The following is a 15,171-nucleotide window of genomic DNA, read 5'->3' on the forward strand; positions in this document are numbered from 1 at the left end:
AGAGGCAGTGTGGCAGTGTGCCAAAGCCACCAGACCTGGCACTGGGTAGGTGGGGTTTGACCTTGGCTCTGCTGCTTCCTTGACTGGTGTCCGTCCTTCAGGGGGTCACCCAGCCTCTGTCCACCTTGCCGTTGCCATCTGCAGAGTGGATATCCTCTCAGAGGCTCTTAGGACTGTTGTTTGTTTGTTTGCTGGATATGGGCTCCGTGCACGAAGCCTGGCTGTTTTTTCTCACCGTCTTTTGAAAGAATCCTTAGGCGGTCGGCTTCACAGGTGTTTGAGGATTTAAATCCAACCATGTGTGTTCTTGGTTTGGCACAGAGCAGGCGTGCCCGAAGATGCCTGCTTCCCCTTCCCTGTCTTGTGAGCAGAACGGCTGAATGGCAGCTCCTGGTCTTTGCAGCTGTCTATGATGGTCTCTAACAGGTCCTTGTGCTCAGGTCTTTGCCACCAGCCTGGGTCACCCCGGCACACTTGAGAGGTTATTGAGGGTGAGTGAGCACTGAGGGGGATCAGAGAGGGAGTGTAGATGTGATGGTCACGGCCATATGTGAGCTTGAAGGTGATGAGGTCTGGACCTGGATGGGCTGTCTTTACAGAGCCAGACCTCTGGAGCTGGTGAGCCCAGGTTCCCATGGGGCCATTTAGCTGTGCCCTGTGGTGACCCTGTGACCCTCGATATGCCCGTTGGTAGACATATGAAGATCCTCTGTGAGGCTTTGACCAAAGATGGCTTCTCGTTAGGGGTGTGTATGCAGATGGTGTTGCTTAGGCTGTCCCTGGGCAGCAGTGTAAGCTGGGTGTGGCTTGCTGTGAATCTGCTGCAGAACCTTGCAAGGGCCTTAACCCTGGACTGGCCCTGGGGAAGCTGGGTCTCTGTGAACTCAGGGTGTGGAGGTGTAATCACATGAAGCATAGAGCATAATTAATCCTGTATGCTCTTAACGATATGCATAATTGTTCTGCATGGTAATTAGGTGTAAATGGTAAGCAGTTCACATAAATGTTTTTGTAATTTGTATTAATTTTGCAGAGGCGAACCAAGTTTATGCGGTTTTTTTTTTCCCCCCTTCTTGCACTGTTACTTTTCTGGTGGGGACAATTCCCAGCTTTCGGAGGGCTCTATTGCAAATGTTTGCTTCTAGGGCGGTTTTGTATTTTCTTGCAGAACAATGTTATGAATGGTTATGAGCTTCCCAAGCTGGTTTCCAAATGCCTCGTTGGCCCACACAGTAGGTGAAATGTGCAGACTCCCGTCTGTGTGGAGGTGACTGCGGGTTCCCTGTTACAGGTGTCCCCCAGAGTCTGCAAGTGCTCCTGGGCTACCATGTGAGCCTTCTTCTGTGTGTGTGTGTGTGTGTGCGTGTTTTCCTGTGTCTGTTTTTCATCTGTGACTGTGTTTGTATGACTCTGTGCATCCATCTGTGCTGTGTGTGCATGTGTCTGTGTTTGTCTTTTGTGTTTGTGTTACTGTCTCTATGTCTTTATGCCTCTGTATGTGGATCTGTGTTGATTGGTATGTATTTGTATGACTGTGTGTGAATCTATGTATATACATCATGTCTCTATGTGGTCCAGTGCATGCCTCCTCTCTCTCTCTCTCTCTCTCTCTCTCTCTCTCTCTCTCTCTCTCTCTCTCGCTGTGTGTGTGTGTGTGTGTGTGTGTGTGTGTGTGTGTGTATCTGTGCTTGTTGGTGTACACACATCTGGGTCTGTGTGACTTACAGAGATTTCTAAGCCTATCCCTAGAGGAAAAGCTGCTACCCTGAGTCAGGCTGCAGCAGACCCAGGAGTGTGAGCTAGCTTAGGACGCAGTCTAGATGACCTAGCCTTTTATCCTGAATCACAGAATAATTTTTAAAATGGACATCTGATGAACATCTACCATGTAACCAGGCACTGAGCTAAACATTCAAGTCCCATTCTCATATCTTGAGGTGGACTTGTAAGATGATGATTCTCGTTCACCTCACTTCACAGATTAGGACACTGAACCCCACACCTCTAAATATCAACTCTTCCCACCAACAGCTTGGTTTGGGTCATTGCGGAGAGTAGAGAGACAGACCAGGACCCATGGAGAATTCTAAGGACTGATTGCTTCTGCCCTGCTATCTGAGGAAGAGATCCACCCATATATCCTGGTCCTGAAGACCCGAGGGACTTCCCAGTTTTGACCTAGGAGTGGTCAGTTCCATCGTTATTGGCATGCTCTGTAGAGAAAGAGGGTGACAGTGGACACTGTAGTTGCAGGCAAGCCAGCTTCCCAAGGGGTGGGAGGCCAGGCCCTTCCTGGGAGCCTTATGATGGGTGTCTGGGGGCAGGAATACCTGGAAAATCCAGGGCAGGTGTCAGATTTGTCCTGCAGATGGTGGTCCAGAGCCTCAGCTCCACGTGGCCTTTCCATGCCTTGGAGCTTTGCCAAGCAACCCCCAGAATGAGGAGTATGGGGGGGTCACTCTAGTCACTGCAGCACTGTGCTGGGAATGTTGCAGCTGCAAGGGAGTGACTTTGCACGGTCCTCTCTGCCTCAAGGGTCAATTAGAACAGGACAGAGGCCAGCCCCTACTGTGGGCTGTGCTGCCTGGATGGGAAAGAACAAGACATGAACCTTGACCTCATGTGATTGGGAAATTAGACACATCTGTATACGTTTGTGGTGTTGCATGACCACCCACAGACACTATTAGAGCCCCTTGGTAGGTAGGTAGTCAGAGAGGGATGAAGGAAGGAGATATGTGAACCTGAGGGATGGGGCAAAGGCTCTCAGGGGGCTTCGGAGGGAAATGGTGTGAACAGATTGTGGAAACAAGGGGTCAGCTGGGAGAGGTGAGGTCAGAGCCAGCTGTCAGTGAAAGATCTGACCAGTGTGTGAAAATCGTTGGTACCTCACAGTTGGGGGAAGTCAGCTTTATCAAGATATATTTGCATTCTGTATGATTCACCCTTGTAAGTGTACATGTGACTGTCTCTAATACCCTCCAGGACTGTGTCCATCACCAGAGTCAGTTGTTTTGGTTGAGGGAATCGTGTGTGGATATTCTGCTGACAGGGTGGGCTGGAGGAAGGGACCAAGCAGGCCTACCCAGTGCTTTGTAGTCACCAAGGTTATTGTCCAGTGACACAAGGTTCCCAGAGTGAAGTGAAGGGTAAGAGACTCTGGAGGATTGGGTCATGGGACTAAGAGAAAACTGCCATTTCTACACAGAGAGAAGAAGCTGGGAAATAGAGCCAGCTAGCTCTAGGGACCTGGTTCTCTAAAGCAGAATTTGACCTGTGCATCTAGATGGGCAGGCAGAAAATAAAGACGGACAGAGCCTTGCAGGTGGAGGGCATTGCAGATGTCAGGGCTGCCTCCTCACTAGGCTCTGCCATAATACAGAGGCCAGGGCAGCAGAGACCAGGGTGGCAGACAATCCTTGGGCTGTGAGCTTCCAGAAGCAGGGGTTCTTGTACTCTGCAGCCCTGCTCAACTGTGGTGTTCCCTACATGAGTATTGATGAGTGCTTGAAGTGGGGGGGTGGTTAGCTGGCAGGTTGCCAACAAGCCAAAGATGACAGGAAGGACAAACCCTTGGGGACATGAGTGGCTGTGTCAACCTGGGTCCATCAGCAGACAAACCACAGGGTGTTCAAGTTGAATGCAAAGAACTATTAACTGCAACAGGACTGGGGTAGTAAGGCTTGGTCAGCCAGAGCGAATGCACTCCAGTGGATACACAAGTAGCAGGCATGAGAACAGCTACTACTCCTGGGATTGCTAGAGTGCCCAGGGAGGAGGCTGCCCTGGGGCTGAGAGCCATCCCTTGTGGGAGAGGGTGTGGCTGTGGCGCCCTAGACGGCAGAGGAGTCACTGGTGTCATGTGGATGAATCTTAGTGAACATCTGCATTCTGGACCTTTGAGTCTAAAGGGGGCATGCTCCTTGAGGTACACTGATTATCTCCCTAAGGGAGTGCTGGGGGAGATTCTGGCTGCTGCTTTCCTGCCCTGCTGCAGCCAGATGCTAGAGAAGCAGCCACAATGTAAGAGCTGAGTGCCGGGAAGTTTGGTCTCCTAGGAGAGCTTGGTGCTAGAGAGTATCCAGGCTGTGAGATTTGGGTGAGACAGAGGAACCTTTATGACAGCACACTGGATCCAGGAAGGGCAGCCTGCTCCTTGAATATCTCTCTAGTACTGCCACCTCCTCCTTCTCTTCATCCTCTTCCTCCTCCCTCCACCATCCTCCATTTTTTGTGTTTTTTGAGACAGGGTTTTTCTGTGTATCCCTGGCTGCCCTATTCACTCCGTAGATCAGGCTGGCCTTGAACTCACAGAGATCCACTGGTCTCTGTCTCCACCCCCATCCCCAGGTGTTGGGATCAAAAGTGTGCACTACCACTGCCCAGCTCTCCAGTATCTGCTAAGTTTTTTTTTTTTTTTCCTTTTCTTTTTTTCCGGAGCTGGGGACCGAACCCAGGGCCTTGCGCTTGCTAGGCAAGCGCTCTACCACTGAGCTAAATCCCCAACCCCTGTCTGCTAAGTTTTACATTGTGCGAGCCAGCAGTGGAGAGAGATTTAAAGGGCCCATACATACTTTTACAGGGAAGGCAGCGAAGGGTACTAGCATTGGCACAATCTAGTTAGTACTTTGGCTACGTGGCTCTCAGGTGCATCTTTCCTATCCTTCTGACCTCCCACACAACAGCAGGGCATCTTCCTGTTCAGAGTTCTAATCCTAGCCGGTCACGGTGGCACGGACCTGAAACCTCCGCATTTGAGAGGGAGAGGCAAGAGAATTCAAGATCAGGCTGGAGAGGTGGCCCAGCAGTTGAGAGCAATTGCTGTTCTTTCTAGAAGATGACTCTGTTGTGTACCAGCAATGCTTACTAATGAAGGACCAGTCACTCCAGACACTGAAGTAAGCCGATGTTTTTCACACAGTTGAGTCAATGGCCCCAGGGGCCCCAAAAAGCCAGGCAAATGTGTCTCACCTTCTCACGGACCAGTTTTGAGGCCTCCCAATGAGCACCCCTCCCTTTTTTCAGGATTGAGTCTCCAGTGAGCTGAAAGGAGGGGGAGGGGAGCAGGAGCCAGGTGAAGGGGTCTGGGGAGAGTGAGTGAAGAGACCCTACAGTTGGCAAGTGTGGCCCATTCTTGGGAGAAACACTTTGCTGTGTGGTCCAGGAGCCACCTCCTTAGGAGGGTAGACACTGCCACAGAACTCCCCAGGGACAACATGCTGACTCTCACGTGTGCATTCATGCTTGGAAACCTCGTAGTCCTCACTCGCACGCAGACCACGGGAAGCCGGTTTGGTTTGCCATAACACATAGCCTGAGGCAGGAGCCTCGGTGGCCCACACCCAGCAACAGGCGCTCCTTTATGAAGTCTGTGGTGGCTCCTGTTGACTCCTAAGAACAACTGCAGCTCTCTCACAGCGTCTATTTTGGGCATAAACCTTTTATTCTCTCTGCGTTAGGGGCTGTGCCATGGTAACCATTAGCGCAAGCAAAGGAGTCCGTGATGCAGACTCACCCCCTCCCCCGCGGCTGCCATAGTGGCGGGAGGTGTGGCTTGCTCATTGCGTCTGATGGTGTGCTTTCCAGGAGGGAGCATGAGATCCTTTCGTGATGACTCCTGAGTCAGGCTCTGAAGTGGGGACAGGATGACAGGGCTGCTGGCCTGTCACCAGAGGCTTTTGGGATTCTGTGGGCAGCTGGTGGGTTGGGTGCAAGCGACACTTCTGAAAGTGGGAGCAAATGGGTTGATGATGTCATCTCACCCAAAAGTGAAAGCAAGACCTCCCCCTGGCCCCTCTACCCAGCCGCAGCCTTGTGACCCAGAGACACTCTGGTAGGAGGTGGGGAAAACCCTGATGTGCCACTCAGCTTTCTGCTTCGACCACCTTTGAGGATGGTGGGGTGATGTGGGGGATAAGCCCATTACCCGCAGGAGTCACTCCTACCTCATTCCCAGCTCAAGTAGGAAACTCGGCCATGTGGCCGTTATGCAGGAGCTCTCTCAGGGCTGCTGGCCTGGGCATGGGGACCTATGCTGACTCTGCTCTGCTGGATGCCGCCCTACTTGAGGGCTGTGGAGTGTACCTGGATCCATGATCCTGTGCTGGGATGGCACAGCTGTGCTCCTTAGGACCCTCCCTTCTTTCTTTAAAGACATGGATGACATGTTTAAGAAGAACCTGCTTCTTGGATTTGTTTTAAGTACTGAATGCAACGACCAACACACCCTCAAAGCACAGTGCTTGTCACGTTGCAGGCAAAGAGTTGAATGAATAAATGAACTCCTTCATTGGGTAAATCACTACATTAGGAGGCTGTGGTTAAACCCTCCATGGTAGTCATAGTAACACATGCCTTTAACCCCAGCACTGGGGAGGCAGAGGCAGTCCGATCTCCACGAGTTCGAGGCCAGCCCAGTTTATAGAGCAAGTTCCAGGACAGCCAGGGCTACAGAGAGAAAAACCACCCAATCTGAGACAGGCAGGTAAGACAGGAAATTGTTTTCTGACCTGTCTATGCCCAAAATGAACATAGCTATAAAAGTCCTGAGCTAATTAAAGAGATTGTGATGAGCAGGACAGCCTTTGGATCTTGTTCCTCTTGCTAATTACAACCTTGAGCAGTTTGGGAACCTCACTTTCCTCATCTGGAAAATGGGGATAAAAATAGTACTCGCTTTAGATGGTGGGGGGTGAGAATGAATGAAATGTTGACATCATAAAGCTCTATTCACAAGCGTGGTGTGGTGTGGTGTGGCATAGGAACACACAGCTTCTGGTTGAGCGACGTCCACTTGTGGCACTCCAGGGATTTTGAGAGAGGAGAGAAATCTGTGGGTGGATGAGTCAGACTCTAATAATCGTGAAGATTTATCGATGTTTTCTCAGTGCCAGGCACTCTAGGAAGCATTTTTAATTCATTACTTTTTCAGTCTCTCCATGGTTCTGTGAGGCAAGTCCTGTTTCCCCCTCTGTTTTACAGCTGAGGAACCTGAGGCTCGGTTCCGTATCAAGCCAACATGATTCAAAGAAAAAAAGGTTGAGGTTTGAACCAGCCTGGCTCCCTGGAGGACTTCCGAGAGCTTGATACTAGCTCCTGAATCAGGCTCCTGTCAGCCTCCTCAGACTCGCTCACACAGTGCACACAGGAAGTTCCCTCAGGTCAGGTGGGCCGGTGCCCTTCACAGACAACTGCCATCTTTGATTCCTTCTCTTCATCTCTTGGCTCTTTGTCCTGGCCCTACTGTCCCACGTGGCCCCAAAACAGTGGCTGGCAGCCCCTGACTACTCCTGGTTCCTTTCATCCTTCTGTAGTCTCAGTTAAAAAAAAAAGTAAAGTCCCAGGTAAGGCCTCTGATAGGCTCTGTCAGATCACATGTCCACTGTGCACCAGGGTGGATATTGGGGCAAGAATGTAAGAACAAGCAAAACCTTCAGAAATCCCCAGAAGACTGGAGGTGGGGAGGGAGGGGCCGCTGGGCTCTGACTTTGGCCCCGTTTGGATGGAACAAGGATTGAGGCCTGTGGGCGCTGACGGGTTTATTTTGATTCAGAGTGATACACCCTAGCTGAAGTGGGCGCAAGGGAGAGCAGAGACCTGAGGCATCAGTTCTGAGGTGTTGAGGAGGTTGAGCCTGGAGAAGAAGGAGGAGATGGTGTTGGGGATGGTGTATGGTCCCAGCAGGAGGCCCCAGCAGGAGGCCGGATGAGGGAGGCTGTGACTGGATGTGTTTAGCATTGACACCCCCAGTTTGGGAGTGGTGAGAATGAGGTGCTGTCATGGGCTGGACTGGGAGGTAATGCGTTGGGAGGACTGGGTACTCCATGAGGGACAGGGAGGGAGGTAGCTGGTGATGGAACTGTGTGGGTGCAAAGAGCTGGCGTTGTTTGTTCTGAGGGACTTGATTTCACAGAAGAGCAGAGGAGGAAGAATAGCTGCAGCTCCTCCTGTTTCTGGAGGAGAGAGGGAGACCACACTCCAGCAGTGCTCACAGTGGAGTGAAGGCCTTCCCCAGTGCTCACAGCGGAGTGAAGGCCCTCCCCAGTGCTCACAGCAGAGTGAAGGCCTTTTCTCAGTGCTCACAGCGGAGTGAAGGCCTTCCCCAGTGCTCACAGCGGAGTGAAGGCCTTCCCCAGTGCTCACAGCGGAGTGAAGGCCTTCCCCAGTGCTCACAGTGGAGTGAAGGCCTTTTCTCAGTGCTCACAGCGGAGTGAAGGCCTTCCCCAGTGCTCACAGCGGAGTGAAGGCCTTCCCCAGTGCTCACAGTGGAGTGAAGGCCTTCCCCAGTGCTCACAGCAGAGTGAAGGCCTTCCCCAGTGCTCACAGCGGAGTGAAGGCCTTCCCCAGTGCTCACAGCGGAGTGAAGGCCTTCCCCAGTGCTCACAGTGGAGTGAAGGCCTTCCCCAGTGCTCACAGCGGAGTGAAGGCCTTCCCCAGTGCTCACAGCGGAGTGAAGGCCTTCCCCAGTGCTCACAGTGGAGTGAAGGCCTTTTCTCAGTGCTGGTCCCTCCTGGGAAACTTCACCTCTCCTCACAATCAAAGGTCTAGGAAGCAGTAGCCTCTAGAGACAGTACGGAGCTTGCCGATCCCTTGCAGTCTCAGAGGCTGCCACGTCTAATCCTCCCAGATGTTTCCTCCAGTGATCTTATCTTATATTCCTACGGCCCCTTCTGCATACAACACTTTCTTGATCCCTTTATATAGACATTTTAATTGATTTCCTTTTTAATAGACCTTTTGAAAAATCTTTACATCTTATTTGTGTGTGTGTGTGTGTGTATGAGAGAGAAAGAGAGAGAGAGAGAGAAAGAGAGAGAGAGAGAGAGAGAGAGAGAGAGAGAGAGAGAGAGAGAGAGAGAGATTATCCTGGGTTTTCTGAATGCATCATTGTAACCACAGGGTCCTTAGAAATGAGAGAAGAAGGCAGGCAGGGTGGCAGGGAAGGGATGAGAGTGAAGGAAACTGATGACCATTGCTAGCTTTGGCGATGGAAGGGGCTGTGAGCCAAGGAAGGGAGTCAACCTCTAGAAGGCAGGACAGATGGAAAAGTGGATTCTCCCTAGCATCTCCAGCATCCATAGGGAAGAATGCAGCCCTGCCAGCACTCTGGCCTTAGCCTTAGGAAAACTGCTGTGATTTCTAATGTGCAGAGAAGTCAGGTAAGAAATCCGTTCTTTTTTTTTTTTTTTTTTTTTTTTTTTCGGAGCTAAGGACCGAACCCAGGGCCTTGTGCTTGCTAGGCAAGCGCTCTACCACTGAGCTAAATCCCCAACCCAAGAAATCCGTTCTTTTAAGCCGTGAATTTTGTGTTACAGAAAACATTTGTACTGTGTGTGTGTGTGTGTGTGTGTGTGTGTGTGTGTGTGTATGTGTGTGTGTAAGTGCCTTTGTTAAATCAACATAATTACATTATTGTGTTAATGTAACTGTTATTCTCAGTCAAGCCTAACAAGTTTCTTTCCTTTTTGTTTTTTTTTTTTTCCTGTAGTTAGTAGTTGCCTTGGATTTTTTGGTTTTGTTTTGTTTTGTTTTGTTTTTAAACTTCTTTGTGCCTGTTGCTAATTCCTTCTGTAACAGTGGGTTTAAAATTCTTCTGTCCACATTTTGAGGTCTTTACTCTCTTGTCCTGGTCCACTCTTCTCTAGGCACAAGGCTGTGATTGCTAACGTTCATGATGTTCCTCTGTGGTCATCCTTGGAAGTCATTCTACCCATTGGTTGTGACTGTTTTTCTGCCTTCCTCTTGTTCGGTTCATTCCTGTGATTGTCCTCTAGGACGGGTGACTGAGTATCCAAATACAGTCAGTGCCTGGGTTCTGGTTGTAGAGTAGGCCTAGAAGATGCCCCTGCCACTTGTCTGGTTGAATAGGGATGCATGGAGATGGCGATGCCTGGCAGGCCTATATTTCGAGTCACGCGTCAGGTGGTTGCTGCGTACTCTCTCTTCAGCTTCACAGCAAAGAATCCTTTCCCTCACCTCATGTGCTGGTTCTCCTGTATTGTAGGCTCTTTTCCCAGCCTCTTCTGACTAGAGTATGAGGCCTTGTACGGCTGAAAGTGTCTATTCTGTTCTCATACTTAAATGATGAAACTGCAGGGTAAAGAACTCTACCAGAAAAGGTCAGATTTATTTCTTTTCTTCCCCTTTACCCCAGTAAGTATCTTACTAGGTAGCCTTGGCCGGCTTGAAACTTGCTATATAGACCAAGTTGGCCTTAAACTCATAGCAAACCTCCTGTTACAGCCTCCCAAGTATCTGGGATGACAGTTATGCACAATTATGTCCATCATTTTTTTCTTTTTAACAAACCACTTCTATTAAATGATGAACAGTGGTGGTACACACCTTTAATCTCAGCACTCAGGAGGCAGGGGCAGGCAGAGATCTCTTGAGTTGAGGCCAACCTGGTCTACAGGTCTCAGGACAGCCAAGGCTACCCAAAGAGAAACTCTGTCTTGAAAAACAAAACAAAGCAAAACATGAGGCAAATAGTCTTGGGGCACATTGTCAGATATTTTGGCGTGGTGTGTGTGTGTGTGTGTGTGTGTGTGTGTGTGTGTGTGTGTGTATGCATGTATGTATGCATGCATGCATGCATGTGTTCGTATGTAACAGTGTTTGACCCATTTGACCAGCAAACTTCTAGTGGTTCTCCTGTCTCTACTTCTGTCTTCTGGGAAGACAGAATCACAGAAGTGTGCTGGGATTACAGACGTGTGTGCTCTGCCTCTGCTTAGCTTTTGCATAGATTCTTGGGATCTGAAGTCCTTGTCATGACTGTGTAGCAATCACCTCACCCACAAAGCCACCTCTCCTGCCTACACTGTGGTATGTGTGTATAATGGTCCAATCAGATCAGGGCTTTGGCATAGCCATCACCTCCAACACTGATCAAACACCAAGCATTTTTTTGTGTGTGTCAGTCAAACTCTTCTTATCAGCTGTTTTGAAATTTACAATTAATTGGTATTGGCCTCAGTTGCTCTCCTGTGCCACAGAGCATTGAAAGTTATTCCTTTGTGGAGCTGGAGAGATGGCTTGGCAGTTAGGAGTGCTTGCTGCTTTTGAAGAGGGCCTGGATTCTGCCCCCCCCCCGCCCCCTATACAATGGAATCTATTTCTTAGAGAAACAACACCCCGTTCTGGCCTCTGAGGGCACCCATATACATGTGCCATACATAGTCACGTTCACATAAATTAAAAACTAACTTTTTAAAAAAGTTAGTACTTTAGCCAGTGGTGGTGGCGCATGCCTTTAATCCCAGTGCTCTGGTGGCAGGCAGAGGCAGACAGCCTGGTCTACAGAGTGAATGCAAGGACGGCCAGAGCTATACAGAGAAACCCTTTCTTGGGAACAAAAACAAAAACAAACAAAAAAAAAGGTTTCTTTACTTGTATCCAGATATACCCCTGTACCATTAACCATGTCTTCTCCATTCTTTCTTTCAGCCCTTTCTCCCCCTCCTCCCTTACCTGCATGTCTGTACCTTATTTCTTTGAGACACAGCGTACAAAGCTTTCTCCTCCTCCTCTTCCTCCCTGAGGCAGGGTCTCGCTGTGTAGCTCTGGCAGGTTTGGAACTTGCTGTGTAGACCAGATGGTCTTTAAACTCATAGAGACCCACTTGTCTCTGCCTCCCAAGCACTGGGACTAAAGGCACGCAGCACCCGGCCTGGCCAGACTTTTACATGCAAACGATACTATGGGGTGTTTGGCCTTCCATGCCTGACTAGTGTTATTGATCTAATGTGCCCGCACAGGGCTGCCTGCAGGTGACAGTGTTATTGTTTTGTAACTGAACGATACTCAGCTGGGCATACCTCCCACATTCCCTTTATTTGGTCATCCATTGGCGGATGCCTAGTTGATCCCTCTTGCAAACAGAAGTGCAGGTGACTCTCTGACATCGTTCACCCTTTTGGATTCCTGTAGTTATGGTGGTGGGCTGGTAGGGTCCTGGATCACAGGCTAAATCATTTTATTTCCAGTTGGCCACAGTTTTATTTCTACTACCACAATGCTTCTATTTGTAGAGGTTCCTTTTCTTAAAAGATGCATTTATTTTTAACAGTGTGTTTGTGTATGTGGCCGCGTCTGTGTGTGTGAGTGTGGATACCCAAAGAAGCCAGGGATGTCACATGCCCAGGTGCTGTGGGCGGTCGCCATCCAGTTGATAAGCGTTCTGGGATCTGAACTCTGCCCTCTTTAAGAGCTGTGCCATCTCTCCAGCCCCTGGAAGTGCTTTCCTGATCTCTTCTTTTTCAGTAACATCGAATTCTTGTTTTGTGGCTATAGAAATGTGATGTGTTTTGCTGCAGTTGGTTTGGTTTTATTCTGATTCCTATCTTCCAAGTCAGAGGCTCTCCTAAAATATCTATTGGCCCTTGGTTGACCTTGGACTTAAGCTTTGTACAGGGTGATAAGCATGGATCGATCTGCATTCTTCTACATGTTGACCTCCAGTTGAACCAGCACCATTTGCTGAAAATGCTATCTTTTTTCCATTGGATGGTTTTGGCTCCTTTGTCAAAAATCAAGTGCCCATAGGTGTGTGAGTTCATTTCTGGGTCTTCAATTCTGTTCCATTGGTCTATCTGTCTGTCTCTGTACCAATACCATGCAGTTTTTATCACTATTGCTCTGTAATACTGCTTGAGTTCAGGGATAGTGATTCCCCCTGAAGTCCTTTTATTGTTGAGGATAGTTTTCGCTATCCTGGATTTTTTGTTATTCCAGATGAATTTGCAAATTGTTCTGTCTAACTCTTTGAAGAATTGGATTGGTATTTTGATGGGGATTGCATTGAATCTGTAGATCGCTTTTGGTAAAATGGCCATTTTTACTATATTAATCCTGCCAATCCATGAGCATGGGAGATCTTTCCATCTTCTGAGGACTTTTTCAATTTCTTTCTTCAGAGTCTTGAAGTTCTTATTGTACAAATCTTTTACTTGCTTGGTTAAAGTCACACCGAGGTACTTTATATTATTTGGGTCTATTATGAAGGGTGTCGTTTCCCTAATTTCTTTCTCGACTTGTTTCTCTTTTGTGTAGAGGAAGGCTACTGATTTATTTGAGTTAATTTTATACCCAGCCACTCTGCTGAAGTTGTTTATCAGCTTTAGTAGTTCTCTGGTGGAACTTTTGGGATCACTTAAATATAATATCATATCATCTGCAAATACTGATATTTTGACTTCTTCTTTTCCGATCTGTATCCCCTTGACCTTTTGTTGTCTGATTGCTCTGGCTAGAACTTCAAGAACTATATTGAATAAGTAGGGAGAGAGTGGGCAGCCTTGTCTAGTCCCTGATTTTAGTGGGATTGCTTCAAGTTTCTCTCCATTTAGTTTAATGTTAGCAACTGGTTTGCTGTATATGGCTTTTACTATGTTTAGGTATGGGCCTTGAATTCCTATTCTTTCCAGGACCTCCTCATCAAACCAGATACACTCAAACTAATAGAAGAAAAACTAGGGAAGCATCTGGAACACATGGGCACTGGAAAAAAATTTCCTGAACAAAACACCAATGGCTTATGCTCTAAGATCAAGAATCGACAAATGGGATCTCATAAAACTGCAAAGCTTCTGTAAGGCAAAGGACACTGTGGTTAGGACAAAACGGCAACCAACAGATTGGGAAAAGATCTTTACCAATCCTACAACAGATAGAGGCCTTATATCCAAAATATACAAAGAACTCAAGAAGTTAGACCGCAGGGAGACAAATAACCCTATTAAAAAATGGGGTTCAGAGCTAAACAAAGAATTCACAGCTGAGGAATGCCGAATGGCTGAGAAACACCTAAAGAAATGTTCAACATCTTTAGTCATAAGGGAAATGCAAATCAAAACAACCCTGAGATTTCACCTCACACCAGTGAGAATGGCTAAGATCAAAAACTCAGGTGACAGCAGATGCTGGTGAGGATGTGGAGAAAGAGGAACACTCCTCCATTGTTGGTGGGATTGCAGACTGGTACAACCATTCTGGAAATCAGTCTGGAGGTTCCTCAGAAAATTGAACATTGAACTGCCTGAGGATCCAGCTATACCTCTCTTGGGCATATACCCAAAAGATGCCCCAACATATAAAAAAGACACGTGCTCCACTATGTTCATCGCAGCCTTATTTATAATAGCCAGAAGCTGGAAAGAACCCAGATGCCCTTCAACAGAGGAATGGATACAGAAAATGTGGTACATCTACACAATGGAATATTACTCAGCTATCAAAAACAATGACTTTATGAAATTCGTAGGCAAATGGTCGGAACTGGAAAATATCATCCTGAGTGAGGTAACCCAATCACAGAAAAACACACATGGTATGCACTCATTGATAAGTGGCTATTAGCCCAAATGCTTGAATTACCCTAGATGCCTAGAACAAATGAAACTCAAGACGGATGATCAAAATGTGAATGCTTCACTCCTTCTTTAAAAGGGGAACAAGAATACCCTTGGCAGGGAATAGAGAGGCAAAGATTAAAACAGACACAGAAGGAACACCCATTCAGAGTCTGCCCCACATGTGGCCCATGCATATACAGCCATCCAATTAGACAAGATGGATGAAGCAAAGAAGTGCAGGAACCGGATGTAGATCTCTCCTGAGAGACACAGCCAGAATACAGCAAACACAGAGGCGTATGCCAGCAGCAAACCACTGAATTGAGAATAGGACCCCCATTGAAGGAATCAGAGAAAGAACTGGAAGAGCTTGAAGGGGCTCGAGACCCCATAGGTACAACAATGCCAACCAACCAGAGCTTCCAGGGACTAAGCCACTACCTAAAGACTAAACATAGACTGACCCTGGACTCTGTCCTCATAGGTAGCAATGAATATCCTAGTAAGAGCACCAGTGGAAGGGGAAGCCCTGGGTCCTGCTAAGACTGAACCCCCAGTGAACTAGATTGTTGGGGGGAGGGCGGCAAGGGAGGGAGGATGGGGAGGGGAACGCCCAGAAAGAAGGGGAGGGGGGAGGGGGATGTTTGCCCGGAAACTGGGAAAGGGAATAACACTCGAAATGTATATAAGAAATATTCAAGGTTATAAAAAAAAAAAAAAAAGAATTGCAGGAGGAAGAGGCAGGCAGAGCTCTCTGAATTCTAGGCCAACCTAGTCTGTGTAGCAAGTTCAAGGCTAACTAGGGCTACATAGTGAG

At 48.2% G+C, this 15,171-nt stretch overlaps 1 protein-coding gene across 8 annotated transcripts in view; it reads left to right on the forward strand.

The window, feature by feature from the left end:
• Dnmt3a (DNA methyltransferase 3 alpha) overlaps positions 1-15,171 on the forward strand; it is a 110,206-nt gene that overhangs the window by 11,361 nt on the left and 83,674 nt on the right. The gene's annotated exons all lie outside the window — the stretch shown is intronic.

The sequence above is a fragment of the Rattus norvegicus genome, chromosome 6 (assembly GCF_021556685.1).
Source record: "Rattus norvegicus strain SHRSP/BbbUtx chromosome 6, alternate assembly SHRSP_T2T, whole genome shotgun sequence".
Lineage (NCBI taxonomy): Eukaryota > Metazoa > Chordata > Mammalia > Rodentia > Muridae > Rattus > Rattus norvegicus.